The sequence below is a fragment of the Pristiophorus japonicus genome, chromosome 1 (assembly GCF_044704955.1).
Source record: "Pristiophorus japonicus isolate sPriJap1 chromosome 1, sPriJap1.hap1, whole genome shotgun sequence".
Taxonomy (NCBI): Eukaryota; Metazoa; Chordata; class Chondrichthyes; family Pristiophoridae; genus Pristiophorus; species Pristiophorus japonicus.
In genome coordinates, this window is record NC_091977.1 from 214832914 (window position 1) to 214852011 (window position 19098).

Sequence of the window (19098 nt, forward strand, 5' to 3'; positions counted from 1 at the left end):
ACATTATAGTTTTGCAGCGATTCAGGTGGATGGGTTCCCCTGAAGGTTTTCTAGCATTTTTAAAAACATTTTTGGGACATTTTTAATTTTATCTGTTCCCCCCTCCCTGGGCCTGACTCTATCCTCGGCGGTACTTTGCCAAGGATTGCATTTGCCGCTGAGAATGGGAGCTCCTGCCCGCTGCCACCCTGATTCAGGGCATAAGTCTACACTGTACATTAATGATTTAGATGAGGGGATTAAATGTAGTATCTCCAAATTTGCGGATGACACTAAGTTGGGTGGCAGTGTGAGCTGCGAGGAGGATGCTGTGAGGCTGCAGAGCGACTTGGATAGGTTAGGTGAGTGGGCAAATGCATGGCAGATGAAGTATAATGTGGATAAATGTGAGGTTATCCACTTTGGTGGTAAAAACAGAGAGACAGACTATTATCTGAATGGTGACAGATTAGGAAAAGGGCAGGTGCAAAGAGACCTGGGTGTCATGGTACATCAGTCATTGAAGGTTGGCATGCAGGTGCAACAGGCGGTTAAGAAAGCAAATGGCATGTTGGCCTTCATAGCAAGGGGATTTGAGTACAGGGGCAGGGAGGTGTTGCTACAGTTGTACAGGGCATTGGTGAGGCCACACCTGGAGTATTGTGTACAGTTTTGGTCTCCTAACCTGAGGAAGGACATTCTTGCTATTGAGGGAGTGCAGCGAAGGTTCACCAGATTGATTCCCGGGATGGCGGGACTGACCTATCAAGAAAGACTGGATCAACTGGGCTTGTATTCACTGGAGTTCAGAAGAATGAGAGGGGACCTCATAGAAACATTTAAAATTCTGACGGGGTTAGACAGGTTAGATGCAGGAAGAATGTTCTCAATGTTGGGGAAGTCCAGAACCAGAGGTCACAGTCTAAGGATAAGGGGTAAGCCATTTAGGACCGAGATGCGGAGGAACTTCTTCACCCAGAGAGTGGTGAACCTGTGGAATTCTCTACCACAGAAAGTTGTTGAGGCCAATTCACTAAATATATTCAAAAAGGAGTTAGATGAGGTCCTTACTACTAGGGGGATCAAGGGGTATGGCTAGAAAGCAGGAATGGGTACTGAAGTTGAATGTTCAACCATGAACTCATTGAATGGCGGTGCAGGCTAGAAGGGCCAAATGGCCTACTCCTGCACCTATTTTCTATGTTTCTATGTTTCTATGTTTTTTGCAGCCGAGCGGTCTTTCCTGGACTTTTTCATGAAACTTCCGCTAAAAGAACCATCAGGATCTCAGCAGTCCTTTGGGCTACACTTGGCAGAACTTAGCTTTCACCAAGCTCGGGGCCATAATCTTTAAATAACATTTTGTGTTGTTTCTGGTCAGGTTTTTCTCATAGAATACTGTGATTGTCCAGTTGCACATTAAGTCAAAGTCATCAACCATAACAATTTCATTCTCATCACTCATTGCATTGCTTCAATTTGCCTTCAGTCCCAGAATATAACTAATTTACTTTTTCAGTCTGAGACTTTAGAGTGAATTTCTGCAGAGGTTCTCTCTCTTGTCCATTGTTAACTTCAACGCAAGAGCTGCAGAAATTCCAGAAACAAATTGTAATCAACACTTACACTGTTTGTCAGAGATTCCACAGCTCTTCCGCTGAACTTGCATAAGATTGTAAATCCATCCCTTTACAATTACATTTAAAATCTGCTTCATTTTATGTATTACCTATACACACACATGTTTTATTTGTATCAGCTACACATGTTTTATTTGTAAAAGTCTGAGGGGTTGAAATTCGGTCCTTCCATTTTTGAGGCAGTGTCACCATCTGAATGGAGATTTTACTGCCAGGCAGCAGTTGCTGTCACCATTCACAAAATTCAGTGTTGTCACCTGAAAAGGGGATTGCAGGGTTAAATCAGGCATTGCACACTACTCTGGAGGCCACACCGACCTGTGGGAGAATATCTCCGTAGGTCGGGGCTATAAAAAGAGATGGAGTGCCGAGCCCTAGGACATGGTGAGCCACCCCAACCTGCGAGAGAACATCTCCGCAGGTCAGGGCTATAAAAAGAGCTGGAACATGCCAATGCAGCTTCCAGTGCGAGCTGACACAAATGTGCAACGGCTTCAAGATGGGTGACTGGGTGATATCATCGGGACCCAGGTCGCCGTTTGGTGCATAGGAAGGAGCATCGGCGGGCCCTGGTACAGCAGAGGAGCAGGAAGGTCGTGGCAGACTTGCGACTAATGTTTTTGTGGTGGAGGAGCGGTGAGGGAATGTGGCGAAGGTGCAGCGAATTCTTGTGGCGGAGGAGCAGCGAGAGATCGTGGCTGAGGTGCAGTGAATGAGGGTACGGGGCCCAGAAGAACCGAGAGCCCAGGGGCTAGTTCAGGACTGGAACATCGGATCCTTCATTGAAACATCTGTGAACTCATGTGGAAGCAAGTCATCCTCGTTCGAGGGACCGCCTATGATGATGATGATGATGGAGGCAGTAAACGGCGGGTAAGTGGGGTGGCAAGTGAGGTGGCAACATCCAGACGGCAATCATCATTTGTAACTGCGCCACAGACATACTGCCGCCACCTGGATCCAAGTGAGGCGGTGATTGGGCGCGGCACCGTCTCGTGCGTATATTCCCTTCCTACGCACTCACTCACAGGGTGAGGATGGCAGATGCAGCAGCAGCTCGCCAGCGCGCTCACCACTTCTCGGACGCCGCCGTCGACGCATTGCTTGATGCCCTGGAGAGGTGTTGAGAATTACCGAGAACGGAGGCTAGAAGGAGGCCACAGCCCCAGACATTTCGAAGGCTCTGGCGGGAAGTCGCTGAAATAGTCTCAGAAAGTGACACGGTGCCCAGGACAGCGACCCAATGTCACAAGAAGTGGAACAACATGACTCAGTTGCTGAGGGTGAGTATTTTTTACAGTAAACTGAGCATGTGGTGCTCTGAGCTCAATGTGCAGTCTCTCCTCAATGTGAATGTGTTGGACCCCATGCTCTACGTGGGTGAGACCAGAGGCAACGCTCGCATTTGCAGCCTCACCCACTCCACGGGCCTGCATGCGCTGTTAACCTTTCTACTCCGTTGTAGAGACCGACCCCTCATCTTGTTACCACCTCAGTCTTCATATGCATCTGGAAGATGCTATCCTAACATTAACTGTTAGCTCACCCCACCCCCTCATTCAAGCATTGCCACACCAAGTACTCGCAGCTAATGGAAGTTACATCGACCTACACGAACATATTCTGAACTTTGTAAGGCACTTTGGACTGATGCCAAGATCGCACAGATTCAAAGAGCCCAGATGTGGACTGGAGAAGGGGACTCTGAGGTGCAACCCTAACTCCTGTGGAGGAACGCACCTGGACCCTGATGGGTGCACAAGTGGGTGCAGTGGCGGTGGGTGAGGCCAAGCCCCTTTGGGACAATGACGGCATGCTGAGTTCCTCTGCAGCCTCCAGCAGGCCACTCAACTCTGACACCACAATCCTTCACCACTTTCCATGAGACTGGCATTTCCGAATGCCTTTCCCAGTCCTACATAGAAACATAGAAACATAGAAAATAGGTGCAGGAGTAGGCCATTCGGCCCTTCTAGCCTGCACCGCCATTCAATGAGTTCATGGCTGAACATTCAACTTCAGTACCCCATTCCTGCTTTCTCGCCATACCCCTTGATCCCCCTAGCAGTAAGGACCTCATCTAACTCCTTTTTGAATATATTTAGTGAATTGGCCTCAACAACTTTCTGTGGTAGAGAATTCCACAGGTTCACCACTCTCTGGGTGAAGAAGTTCCTCCGCATCTCGGTCCTAAATGGCTTACCCCTTATCCTTAGACTGTGACCCCTGGTTCTGGACTTCCCCAACATTGGGAACATTCTTCCTGCATCTAACCTGTCTAACCCCGTCAGAATTTTATATGTTTCTATGAGGTCCCCTCTCATTCTTCTGAACTCCAGTGAATACAAGCCCAGTTGATCCAGTCTTTCTTGATAGGTCAGTCCCGCCATCCCGGGAATCAGTCTGGTGAACCTTCGCTGCACTCCCTCAATAGCAAGAATGTCCTTCCTCAGGTTAGGAGACCAAAACTGTACACAATACTCCAGGTGTGGCCTCACCAATGCCCTGTACAACTGTAGCAACACCTCCCTGCCCCTGTACTCAAATCCCCTTGCTATGAAGGCCAACATGCCATTTGCTTTCTTAACCGCCTGCTGCACCTGCATGCCAACCTTCAATGACTGATGTACCATGACACCCAGGTCTCTTTGCACCTCCCCTTTTCCTAATCTGTCACCATTCAGATAATAGTCTGTCTCTCTGTTTTTACCACCAAAGTGGATAACCTCACATTTATCCACATTATACTTCATCTGCCATGCATTTGCCCACTCACCTAACCTATCCAAGTCGCTCTGCAGCCTCACAGCATCCTCCTCGCAGCTCACACTGCCACCCAACTTAGTGTCATCCGCAAATTTGGAGATACTACATTTAATCCCCTCATCTAAATCATTAATGCACAGTGTAAACAGCTGGGGCCCCAGCACAGAACCTTGCGGTACCCCACTAGTCACTGCCTGCCATTCTGAAAAGTACCCATTTACTCCTACTCTTTGCTTCCTGTCTGACAACCAGTTCTCAATCCATGTCAGTACACTACCCCCAATCCCATGTGCTCTAACTTTGCACATCAATCTCTTGTGTGGGACCTTGTCGAACGCCTTCTGAAAGTCCAAATATACCACATCAACTGGTTCTCCCTTATCCACTCTACTGGAAACATCCTCAAAAAATTCCAGAAGATTTGTCAAGCATGATTTCCCTTTCACAAATCCATGCTGACTTGGACCTATCATGTCACCTCTTTCCAAATGCACTGCTATGACATCCTTAATAATTGATTCCATCATTTTACCCACTACCGATGTCAGGCTGACCGGTCTATAATTCCCTGTTTTCTCTCTCCCTCCTTTTTTAAAAAGTGGGGTTACATTGGCTACCCTCCACTCCATAGGAACTGATCCAGAGTCAATGGAATGTTGGAAAATGACTGTCAACGCATCCACTATTTCCAAGGCCACCTCCTTAAGTACTCTGGGATGCAGTCCATCAGGCCCTTGGGATTTATCGGCCTTCAATCCCATCAATTTCCCCAACACAATTTCCCGGCTAATAAGGATTTCCCTCAGTTCCTCCTCCTTACTAGACCCCCCGACCCCTTTTATAACCGGAAGGTTGTTCGTGTCCTCCTTCGTGAATACCGAACCAAAGTACTTGTTCAATTGGTCCGCCATTTCTTTGTTCCCCGTTATGACTTCCCCTGATTCTGACTGCAGGGGACCTACATTTGTCTTTACTAACCTTTTTCTCTTTACATATCTATAGAAACTTTTGCAATCCGTCTTAATGTTCCCTGCAAGCTTCTTCTCTTACTCCATTTTCCCTGCCCTAATCAAACCCTTTGTCCTCCTCTGCTGAGTTCTAAATTTCTCCCAGTCCCCAGGTTCGCTGCTATTTCTGGCCAATTTGTATGCCACTTCCTTGGCTTTAATACTATCCCTGATTTCCCTTGATAGCCACGGTTGAGCCACCTTCCCTTTTTTATTTCTATGCCAGACAGGAATGTACAATTGTTGTAGTTCATCCATGCGGTCTCTAAATGTCTGCCATTGCCCATCCACAGTCAACCCCTTAAGTATCATTCGCCAATCCATCTCAGCCAATTCACGCCTCATACCTTCAAAGTTAGCCTTCTTTAAGTTCTGGACCATGGTCTCTGAATTAACTGTTTCATTCTCCATCCTAATGCAGAATTCCACCATATTATGGTCACTCTTCCCCAAGGGGCCTCGCACAACGAGATTGCTAATTAATCCTTTCTCATTACATAACACCCAGTCTAAGATGGCCTCCCCCCTATTTGGTTCCTCGACATATTGGTCTAAAAAACCATCCCTTATGCACTCCAGAAAATCCTCCTCCACCGTATTGCTTCCAGTTTGGTTAGCCCAATCTATGTGCATATTAAAGTCACCCATTATAACTGCTGCACCTTTATTGCACGCACCCCTAATTTCCTGTTTGATGCCCTCCCCAACATCACTACTACTGTTTGGAGGTCTGTACAAAACTCCCACTAACGTTTTTTGCCCTTTGGTGTTCTGCAGCTCTACCCATATAGATTCCACATCATCCAAGCTAATGTCCTTCCTAACTATTGCCTTAATCTCCTCCTTAACCAGCAATGCTACCCCACCTCCTTTTCCTTTTATTCTATCCTTCCTGACTGTTGAATACCCCTGGATGTTGAGTTCCCAGCCCTGCTCATCCTGGAGCCACGTCTCCGTAATCCCAATCACATCATATTTGTTAACATCTATTTGCACAGTTAATTCATCCACCTTATTGCGGATACTCCTTGCATTAAGACACAAAGCCTTTAGGCTTGTTTTTTTAACACCCTCTGTCCTTTTAGAATTTTGCTGTACAATGGCCCTTTTTGTTCTTTGCCTTGGGTTTCTCTGCCCTCCACTTTTCCTCATCTCCTTTCTGTCTTTTGTTTTTGCCTCCTTTTTGTTTCCCTCTATCTCCCTGCATTGGTTCCCATCCCCCTGCCATATTAGTTTAACTCCTCCCCAACAGCACTAGCAAACACTCCCCCGAGGACATTGGTTCCGATTCTGCCCAGGTGCAGACCGTCCGGATTGTACTGGTCCCACCTCCCCCAGAACCGGTTCCAATGCCCCAGGAATTTGAATCCCTCCCTGCTGCACCATTGCTCAAGCCACGTATTCATCTGAGCTATCCTGCGATTCCTACTCTGACTAGCACGTGGCACTGGTAGCAATCCCGAGATTACTACTTTTGAGGTCCTACTTTTTAATTTAGCTCCTAGCTCCTTAAATTCATTTCGTAGGAACTCATCCCTTTTTTTACCTACCCTTGCAGGTAACAATGCTTCTCTGGTTTGTGCTTTCAGATGAAGACTGAGATGGCCAGGGGCCTTCATGTCAGCCTTCGACTGCCGGTGACAGTAGAGAGGAGGAGGAGGCGGAGGACACCTCTCTCAAAATGACAGATTATCCAGCGGCCTCAGAGAGCGGGGCAGTAGCTTTGTGGCAGAAGGCGTGGTCGGGGAGTTGGAGGTGGGTGATGCTCCGGGACCCTGTGGTCCTGCAGCAAGCCATGGGGGAGGGGAAACCAGGAGGCCAGCTCCGCGGATGGTGAGTGGACACCTGAGTGATGCTCAGTGGCACTCTGATGGTGGGTCAGAATTAGAGGATGTCACAAGACAGTCATTGCGGATGCACAGCGATCTGCTGGGTGCATTGGTAAGGGTGCCTGAGAGTATTAATGCACTAGAGGATGGAGGAGTCCGCCTCAACTGTTGCACATGGCCCTCAGCAGCCCGTGGAGCCCATCCTTGGTAGATACCAACGGATGTTGGATACTTCAAGTGACTATGGGATCCCAGACATGGTGGCATGGGCTATGGCTGATGTGGCAGTAGCCATTGAGCACCAGGCCGACGCTATGATAGGCCTGCAGACTGTCATGTCGTCAGTGCGTGGTAGCATCAATCAGCTCTGTGGTGTGCTGCAGACACAGTCTACCCTGATGCAGAGCCAACCTGATGCCATGCAGGCACTGACTGCTGCCATCATGTCTGGGGCCCCATCAGGAGCCTAATGCTGCCGAAGATGGGCAGCAATATGTGCTGACCCAGATAGCTCCAGATACTGAAGTTCTGCCCCGGGGGAGTAGCAGTGTGTCAGGCCTGTTTGAACATGATGTCCTCTCTCAGGATGACATAATTCCACCCTTGCCGCTGCTACTCTTTGTAACCCATCCATGCTGCCGCCCATGCTGAGGTGATGCAGTCCACAGCCGGGCTTTCTAGGGCCAGAGCTCATTCGGGTCGTCCAGCTCGGCTATCAGCTGTGGCAGCGGCACCAACAGAGTGACCTTCTACCAGCCTTACTGCAGGCACTGAGACCACATTGAGGAAGAGTAGTAGGTGTGGGAGCGGGGAAAAGTAAAGGGGTGGGAAAACACTCAAAAAAACCCGCTAAAAGTATGTGTGCCAGAGATGGTGACATTGCTCAAATACGAACTCATGTAAATAGTTGCACTTAGATGAGTCACTAAAGAATCATGAGATAGTGGCCAGAGATGCTGTACTTGTTCGAATATGAACTAATGTAAATAATTGCATGTGGATGTGGGTGAGACTGTTTCAAGGGGTCTGGTTTCAATGATTATTTGCTGTGGATGTTGGCGTCCTTTTGTGCTTCTTTACAGCACACTATCGTTTTTGTTGTCAATAAAAATTATTTTAATTTGTCACATTCTTTTCTTGCCATTTACATACATGGAGGCTTGGAGGGTGGGGCATGATGTCGTCAGCAGATGACCTGGTGAATAGGCTGGTCATTCGGCACATGTTGTGTCATTCACTGGAATCAATTCGCGATGAGTCTCTGAGGAGCAGCCCTTGCAGCCGCAACAGTGTCAGGCTGCCTCCTCCTTGGCTGAAGCTCCTCATCTTCCTCCTCATCTTCATTGTCATCTATCCCTGCTGGTAATGGCTGGCCCCTCATGATGGCCACATTGTGCAGCATGCAAAGTGAAGATGAAGACTTTATCAGGTGAGAACTGAAATGCCCCTCATGAGCGGTCAAGGCAGCAGAAACGCTGCTTTAGAACCCCAATAGTTTGCTCTATACTGGTCCTGGTTGTGATATGGCTGATGTTGTAGCGCTGCTCGGCAGGTGTGGTGGGATTATGGAGGGGTGTCATCAACCAGGTGGCGAGACCATATTCTTTGTTGCCGATGAGCCAGCCTTCATGCGATGGCTGGAACAGTCATGGCACAGTGGTTCCCCACAGGATGACGGCATTGTGGCAGCTGCCAGGATAGCGGGCATTGACAGTGAGGATCATCTGCCTATGATTGCAGACCAGCTAAGCATTGAGGGCGTTACCTTTCGATTACGACACATCTCTCCATTGTGAGGCGGGGCCCACACTGCCACATGCGTACAATCAATGGCCCCCTGATCCTTGGAAAAGCCCATTATGCTGGCGAAGCCATGGAACTGTTCATCCTGGCTCTCCCTGGACATGCTGAACTTTATGTAGTTCATTCGTCGGCTGCAGAGCGTGTCGGTCACCTGGTGAATGCAACAATGTACTGCAAACTACGAGATGTTGCATATATCACCTACAAGAGACTGGAAGGAGCCGGTTGCATAGAAGTTGAGGGCCACTGTCACTTTCACTGGCACTGACAGCGAGGTCCTGGTGCTGATGTCAGCTTCGACATATGTCTGCTGGAGGTGGCAGAGCTCGGTGACACCTCCTTGCGGAACCGCAGCTTTCTTATGCACTGCTCCTTGGACATATCAAGGTATGAGTAATGCGTACAGTAAACCCTGCATTTGTACAGCCTCCTGCCCCGACATCTGGGGCCTCTCCTCTGGCATTGACACACATTGGCCTGAAGCCGTTTCTGTAGCCAGTGCCTTTGAAGTCTTCGCTGCAGGGTGCCATCACTGCCCCCACTAAGTTACAGAAGGTAGCCACGATATGCTAGTCGCCAATGGATCCGATCTGAAACCCACCAATGTTTGTGAAATGCTAGTTGTGAAGTTGTGTAGTCGCAGCACACCAACGCCTATGCAGTCAGCGAGGAGAGAACACAACACTAACCGCGATCTCTGTGGCCCAGCTGCAACTCCCTTTAAATACCGCTCCAGAATCGTTACCTCAACTTGTGAACGGCAACTTTTTGGGGTGTGTTCCCCACCAGCTGGTAAGTGAGGCGGCAAAAGTGAATTTGGCAAGACCGGCCCCAAGGAAGCGTTGCACGCGTACTGAGGTCAGAATTTCCATGGCGGTAGTCGGCGAGGCGGCAAATCTTTACACCCTTGAAAAAGCAGAACCGGATTTCCCATCAGGCGGCTCCACCGCCTAACGCTGGTGCCCAGTCGTTTATGCCCTGTTCCCGCCTATACCAGGTGGTATCAGCTGGCATTAGCAACCAAATTTCGACCCCTATAGATTTGTGACTAAAGCACCAATAACTTCAAAATAATGTACTTTTTTTATTATCTTCATGATTGTATTTTTAGATGGAGTCATATTACCTAATTATAATTTTATTTAAATATTTCTTGTCACTTATATATAACTTGTATTATATGATTGTACAGTAAAGGGCCAACACATGCTACATTAGATTGAACTTTAAATTGGATGTGGCCAGGGTCCCTTTAAGGATCTCGGCTTACAATGCGTCATGAATGACGTCACGAGACCCGCTCCATCTCATTCAGCCGGGTAATGCGCTGGGCGGGCTTAATAGGCACCATTAAGGTAAGTTAATTTTGTACAGCGGAATGGAGCCAGCAGCGGAGTTGCGACCTGCCACGGATACCGGCTACATGGAACCCGCCAAGATAAGGAAAATTCTGTCCTTAGACATGCAATTTAGGCCTGTAAAATGGGCACAATGTCAACAAATTTCAAAGCCACTAACTTTTTAATGTGTTTTTTTGTGAGTAGAGCACTATATAAATGCGAGTTGCACTCACTATCACTAAATTCATAAATGTTTTCATCCATAGAAGTGGTTGCATTGCTGCACTATATTGATGTGTTGGATGTTATTTTAAAACAGGGTTATATGCATAAAATCTGACCTTTTTTTTAAATGCAACAATCTTTAACAATATGCATGTCAAACAGGGGCTATTGAAGAGAAATGTGTCAAAACTGGTGTGTGTGCAAAGATATGGTATGGAAACTAACTGGCAACAGGTCAAAAAATAATATAAAATATTAGAAAATCTTTAGTGTTGAAATAATACAAAACAGGCGACAGCGAATCAGCAGCCTGTCTTGCACATTGCCTGATTTTCTTTTCCACAAAAATCAGTGGTTTGAAACTAGCTCCCGATTCGCTATCACCTTTTCGCACTCCCCAACGCCCCCATCCCAAGACCAATTTCACTTCCTTTATATCTTTTCAATAATGAAATTGCACAATAGATGTGGAACATTCTGTAAAAAGCCTAATATATTTATGCAAGGAGTTATTTGTCTTTCAGACTGCCAGGGTAGAATTAAGTAATGAATGTTTAGGTTAGTAATAATGATGGCTGATTTTGTTCTATTTTCTGCTCTGAAGCTGGCAGTCTGTGTTGCAATGCAATCGAGGAGGTGAGAACCATTTTAAATGCAAATGCTAATATGAAACTCAAGTACACATTAAGAGGGCATGAGACCTCAGTTACAAAATAATTATTTTTAATTATTGACACTAAATTTTTGGCATAAAATAAAATGGAAAGGCAAATGCCTCTTTAAGTTGTCCGCTTCCTGACAGTGCAGTTCTGAAAGAAATGGCTTTGACTTGGGAAAGCACCAAAGCAACCAATTCCCATTTAACTACATTGCCTGATTACCTCAGTATATGAAGAGGAAAGAAGAAAGTAGGCAACCACTGCGATCTTAATGAAACAGGCACTGAGATTATGCCACCAAATCAACAAATAAAATGAGTATTAGTTGTTGTTTTATGTTTATTTATGTAATAGTAAAGAAACATGAAATGGTTTGATGGTAAACAGCTCTTAAAATAGAGGATGTTGCTTTGTTCAATAAAGTTATTAACATTTGCCATCTTATTAATAAATAATTTTTACTATACATTATTCAAATCCTTGCCTTAGAAAGATTAAAATGTTACTGAGAATACACGTGATTTATGTATAAGGATTTAATTTATGCAAATGCATTTCTGGCCCTGCTTGATTAAAAAGGCTTTGTAAAATACCTCTTTGTTGTGACAAGTAACCACCAAATAAAGTCTGTGAAGGATGAAAGTTAGTGCTTTGAAGGGTTCAGTCTACAATGACGGCCACTATATACAACCAATACAATTCACTGGGGATCACCAGCAATATTAAATTACAACTACGGATGCTGGAAATCTGAAATAAAAACAGAAAACACTGGAAATACTTAGCAGGTCAGGCATTTGCGGAGAAAGAAACAGAGTTAATGTTTTAGGTTGATGTCTGTTCATCAGATCTGGAAAAAGTTAGAGATGTAACAGGTTGTAAGCAAGTTCAGAGGCAGAGAAAGGGGGAGGTGAGGAAAGAACAATAGGGAAGGTCTGTGATCGGATGGAAGGCAGGTGAGATTAAATGATAAGAACATAAGAACATAAGAAATAGGAACAGGAGTAGCCCATACGGCCCCTCTAGCCTGCTCCGCCATTCAATAAGATCATGCCTAAGCTGATCATGGGCTCAACTCCACTTCCCTGCCTGCTCCCCATAACCCCTCATTCCCTTATCGTTTAATAAACTGTCTATTTCTGTCTTAAATTTATTCAATGTCCCAGCTTCCACAGGTCTCTGAGACGGCGAATTCCACAGATTTACAATCCTCTGAGAGAAGAAATTTCTCCTCATCTCTGTTTTAAATGGGCGGCCACTTATTCTAAGATCATGCCCTCTAGTTCAAGTCTCCCCCATCAGTGGAAACATCCTCTCTGCATCCACCTTGTCAAGCCCCCTCATAATCTTATACGTTTCAATAAGATCACCTCTCATTCTCCTGAATTCCAATGAGTAGAGGCCCAACCTACTCAACCTTTCCTCACAAGTCAACCCCCGATCCCCAGAATCAACCTAGAGAACCTTCTCTGAACTGCCTCCAAAGCAAGTATATCCTTTCGTAAATATGGAAAACAAAATTGTCATGTATCCAGACATGTTTACTGCTTGTACTATTACATATGATGTGCAACCAGAGGGCAATACTATGGTCATTAAGGTGTGCCACCAGAGGGCAGTGCAGTGGGAGACTTGTAGGTGACCTGTACAGGTATGCCAGGCCTAGCAGAATAGGCTGTCACCATATGTGATCTTCACTCTAGAGTTATATTAAATGGTCTAAGGTCATTACAGTTCAAGTGCAATACATTGCCTCGTGGAGTCATTATCAGAGCATCCAAAGACATAACAATTGGTGACGAGATGACGGACTTTCACGCGAAAATGGCTAACCTTGGTAAGTTGCAGCAGTTCGCCGATGGTGATGATTGGCACATCTTTGTGGAGAGGCTCGACCATTTCTTCACAGCAAATGACCTGGCAGGCGGCAATCTGGCCACAGTGGCTGATAAGAGCAGAGCTATCCTGCTAACCAGTTGTGGGCCCATCGTCGATGGCCTCATCAGGGACTTGCTGGCACAAGCGAAGACAACAACTAAGACATACGAGGAGCTTGTAATGCTGATCCGAGAACAACTCAAGCCCAAAGAGAGCATCCTCACAGCCAGACAACGGTTTTATACCCACCGACGGCCCGAAGGCCAGGAAATTGCGAAATATGCTGCAGACCTCAGGAGGCTGGCGGCACCATGTGACTTCGGCGAACACCTCACCGAAGCGCTGCGAGATATCTTTGTCATCGGAATCGGCCACGAGGGCCTTCTTCACAGGCTACTGTCAGCGGATACCACAGTCACACTGCAGAAGGCCATCACCGTGAGCCAGGCATTCATGACCTCGACCTGCGGCTCTAGGTGGATGACTCATCTTCAGGACTCAAACCCGGCAAGTACTGTACACAGATTGGCGCCTTTTAGAGGCTGGACTGTAGAACATGAATCTCCTCAGGGGAGAGAAAACAAGTCCCTGAGTCCCTTAACTCAGAGTCCGCTGAGGGGGGCTAATTGAGCAGCTCTAAGCTGGTGTTGCAGAGGGAATCACAGGGCTCACCAGTGCTGTTTTAAGGACTAAGTGTGTTAAAGGCTGCATCACAAAGAGCCACCTCCAGCGAATGTGTAAAAGAAATATGAGTCACCATGTTGATGAGGAGTCTGCAGATGGCCATGAATCCAGTGCAGATTATGAAGCAATAGTCAGAGAGGCAGCTCAGCCCCATGATGAGGTGTATGGTATGTTTACCTGCACCATAGAATGTTCCCCGTTGAGGATGGAAGTCGTGATAAATGGTGTTCCAGTCTTCATGGAAGTGGACACGGGGGCAAGCCAGTCAGTAATGACTCAAGAAGCCTTTGAGAGGCTATGGGACAATCAAGCTGAACGACCCAAGTTGGTCCCGGTTCAGGCAAAGCTGCGCACCTACACCAATGAAATTATCCCAGTCGCTGGAAGTGCTGAGGTAAAGGTACTCCATGATGGCGTGGTGCACAAGTTATCACTATGGATTGTTGCAGGTGATGGACCAACGCTACTTGGAAGAAGGTGGATGGAGAAGATCCATTGGAGCTGGGAAGATTTCACCCCTCCAGCGATCGAAGCCCTCTGCACTCAGAGGCAAAGCAAGCCCCCACCTGATGTTGGATCCGGCACCAGAGAGCAGACCAGCACAGCACCCGAGGCACAGACCGCTCAGCACGACTGCGTGGAGATGATCCAGCTGAGACGACTCAAAAGCACTTGCCAGGCTCCAGTGGCAGGATTCCAGAGGAAGAAAATCAGATCCAAAAGCGACTTCCCAGCTTCGGTGGCAGAACCTGGGGAGAAGAGGATCACAACAGTCGACATCGTGGATGGAAGAAAGATGGTGCCCAAACCACGAGATGAAGCGCTGAAGAAAAAGATGGCGGTGGCCATGCCACGAGGTGCAGCATTGATGGAGCAACACGTGGTACCAAGCGACGAAGATTGTTGGGAAAAAAATAGCAAGGCTCTCTTAAAGGAGGCCAGCAACCCACCACACTTTAAAGGGACAGGTCCACATTCTCAATCAATGTAATAGCAACTGTGAGTTAAATATAAAGCTTGTAATTGATGATCAGAGTTTTATACATGTAATAAGCAAAGAAAAGTTGCGCGATTGCGATCGAATCTACAGTTTATCTACAATGAGGAATAAAATGTTGTGTGATGTAGGATTTCAACTGCATTCAGTTAATGTAGCGGGCAAACACCCATCGGGAGCACACAGGTCCAGTGAGCTACCCAATGCTGTAGCCTGCATCCCTGGGACCAGAGTGATGCACCATGGAGTATGGCCACAAGCAGTTAATATAGACAAGCTTCAGAGCAAGCGATCTCAGGATGGCAACGACACCAGTATCGATACCCTGCCCCTGATCGACTCCACTTCTCAGGCACCCGATGGCATCAAACGCTACGAGCCGGAAAGAGCAAAACGTGCTAAAGCACAGTCCCCAGACCCAATCGCCACCAAGGCTACACCCAGGAATGAAGGGTCACCCGCAATGGTTCTCCCAAATGGGACCGGGACGAGCCAGGATCCCAAACAAAATAACGCCCAGGCATGCGAGTTAGCAGTTGTCTGGCAGTGCACAGGGGACTGCTCCTTAGGGAGCAGCGGCGACCCAGGGCACAAGGAAAGGACAGGGAGGTCACAGGCATCTGTGAAACTGCCCGATGCTAGGAGCAATGGCAAAGGCCCCAAGAGCAGGCAACTTGAGCCAACCAGGTTCCCACTGCCAACACTGCGCACCGCACCGCCATCAGACTACTGGACACCATCCAGCAGTTCTGTGTTATGTTTGTAAATTTGTATATACACAGTACAGCCACCAGAGGGTTCATCCCCTGGAGTCCCAAGGGATCCCACAATCCCTTGGGAGCACAGGTACTTAAGGAGGCCTCACAGGATGGAGAGGCACTCTGGAGACCTGCAATAAAAGACGAAGGTCACACTTTACTTTTGAGCTCACAGTATCCAGTCAGACTCTTTATTCATATATAACAATTGGCGACGAGATACAGATGACGAATCCAACGCTGCAGAGAACAGTGGGCATCCTGGAGAAATTCTCAAAGGGAGATGATTGGGAAACCGTCGTGGAGTGATTCGACCAATACTTTGTGGCCAACGAGCTGGAAGGAGAAGCGAATGCTGCCAAACAAAGGGCGATTCTCCTCACCGTCGGTGGGGCACCAACGAATGGCCTCATGAAAAATCTGCTTGCTCCAGCGAAACCCACAGAGAAATCGTACGATGATTTGTGCACACTGGTCCGGGAGTATCTGAACCCGAATGAAAGTGTTCTGATGGCGAGGTACCGATTCTACACCTACAAAAGGTCTGAAGGCCAGGAAGTGGCGAGTTATGTCGCCGAGCTAAGACGCCTTGCAGGATATTGCGAATTTGAAGGAAATCTGGAGCACATGCTGAGAGACTTTTTCGTACTTGACTTTGGCCATGAAGTGATACTTGGCAAACTTTTGACTGTAGAGACCCCAATCTTGAGTAAGGCCATAGCGATAGCCCAGGCGTTCATTGCCACCAGTGACAATACTAAGCAAATCTCTCAGCACACGAGTGTTGCTGCAAGTACTGTGAACAAAATGATGTTGTTTTCAAATTGAAAGGTACAGGACAGGCCCCACTTGCCTGCAGCTGCATGTCCGCAGATGTCTCAGAGTCCACCATCAAGGGTGATTAATGCAAGGCCATTAACACCTTGTTGGTGCTGCGGTGGTGATCACCGTTTCCAGTCATGCCGCTTCAAAGGGTACGTTTGCAAGGGCTGTGGAATAATGGGACACCTCCAACGTATGTGCAGGTGAGTTGCAAATCTTGTTAATCTTGCAAATCACCATGTTGCAGAGGAGGACAGATCCACGGCGGATTACGACGAACCAGTGCCTCAGACCGAGGAAGCAGAGATATATGGGGTGCACACATTTACCACAAAGTGTCCCCTGATAATGCTGAAGGTTGAATTAAATGGACTCCCGGTGTCAATGCAGCTGGACACGGCTGCGAGCCAGTGCATTATGAACAAAAAGACTTTCGAAAATTGTGGTGCAGCAAGGCCTCAAGACCAGTCTTGACTCCCATTCGCATGAAACTGAGAACTTACACAAAGGAACTGATTCCCATAATCAGCAGTGCTATTGTAAAGTCTCCTACGATGGAGTGGTGCACAAGCTATCACTCTGGGTGGTACCGGGCGATGGTCCCAAGCTGCTTGGCAGCAGCATGCTGGGAAAGATACGCTGGAACTGGGATGACGTCTGAGCGCTCTCGTCTACTGACGACACTTTGTGTGCCCAGATCATAAACAACTTTCCTTCCCTGTTCGAACCAGGCATCGGGAAGTTCCAAGGAGCAAAAGTGCAGATCCACCTAATTTCGGGGGCCCAACCCGTCCATCACAAGGTGAGAGCAGTACCGTACATGATGAGAGAAAGGGTAGAGATTGAGCTGGACCGGCTGCAACAAGGGCATCATTTCGCCGATCGAATTCAACGAATGGGCCAGTCCGATTGTTTCAGTGCTCAAGGGAGATGGCACCATCAGAATCTATGGTGATTACAAAGTAACTATCAATCGTTTCTCTCTGCAGGATCAATACCCACTACTAAAGACTGACGACGTTTTCGCTACGTTGGCGGAAGGAAAGACGTTCATGAAGATAAACTTGACTTCGGCCTGCATGACGCAGGAGCTAGAGGAATCATCGAAGGGCCTCACCTGCATCAACACGCACAAAGATCTCTTCATTTATAATAGATGCCCGTTTGGAGTTCGCTCAGCCACGGCGATATTCCAGAGAAACATGGAAAGCTTACTAAAGCGGTCCCGTGCACCGCGGTCTTCTAGGACGATATCTTGGTTATAGGTCGGGACAGAGTCGAGCATCTGCAGAACCTGCAGGAGGTTCTTAGTCAACTCAACCACGTGGGGCTCAGGTTGAAATGCTCAAAGTGCGTTTTCCTGGTGCCTAAAGGGCAGTTCCTGGGGAGAAGAATTGCGGCGGATGGCATCAGGACCACTGATTCGAAGACAGAGGCAATCGAGAACGCACCGAGTCCACAGAACGGGATGGAGCTGCGGTCGTTTCCAGGACTCCTGAACTACTTTGGTAACTTCTTACCGGGCCTCAGCACACTGTTAGAATCAGTGCACGCCTTGCTGCATAAAGGAGACGAATGGGTATGGGCAAAAGCCAAGAAAATGCCTTTGTAAAAGCTAGAAAATTGTTATGCTCAAACAAATTGTTTGTGTTGTATGATCCATGCAAGCGTTTGGTACTAGCATGTGATGTGAAGTCATATGGTGTCGGGTGTGTCTTGCAACAAGCTAATGAATCTGGGAAATTGCAACTGGTTGTTTATGCATCCAGAAGTCTATCTAAGGCTGAGAGAGCCTACAGCATGATTGAAAAAGAAGAGTTAGCGTGTGTCTATAGAGTAAAGAAAATGCAGCAATATCTGTTTGGGCTAAAATTTGAATTGGAAACGGACCGTAAGCCACTAATATCCCTGTTTTCCGAGAGTAAGGGGATACATACGAATGCATCGACCCGTATCCAGAGATGGGCGCTCACGTTGTCCGCATGCAACTATGCCATCCGCACAGGCCAGGCACAGAAAATTGTGCCGATGCTGTCAGTAGGCTGCCATTGCCCACCACGGGGGTGGAAATGGCGCAGCCCGCAGATTTAGTCATGGTTATGGAAGCATTTGAATGTGAGCACTCACCCGTCACAGTCTGACAGATTAGAACCTGGACGAGCCAGGATCCCTTACTGTCCCTCGTAAAAAATCGTGTGCTTCATGGGAGCTGGTCCAGTGTCCCAGTGGAAATGCAGGAAGAGATAAAGCCGTTCCAGCAGCGCAAAGATGAAATGTCTATATAGGCAGACTGTCTTCTGTGGGGCAATTGGGTAGTGGTCCCCAAGAAGGGCAGAGACACCTTCATCAATGACCTCCACAGTACCCACCCAGCCATCATAATGATGAAAGCGATAGCCAGATCCCTCGCGTGGTGGCTCGGTATCGATGCGGACTTAGAGTCTTGCATGTACAGATGTAACACATGCTCGCAGTTAAGCAATGCACCCAAGGAGGTGCCACTAAGTTTATGGTCTTGGCCCTCCAAACCGTGGTCCAAGGTCCATGACAACTATGCAGGACCGTTTTTGGGTAAAATGTTCCTTGTGGTTGTTGATATGTACTCCAAATGGATTGAATGTGAGATAATGTCGGCAAACACATCCGCTGCCACCACTGAAAGCCTGCCGGCCATGTTTGCCACGCACGGACTACGTGATGTCCTTGTGAAC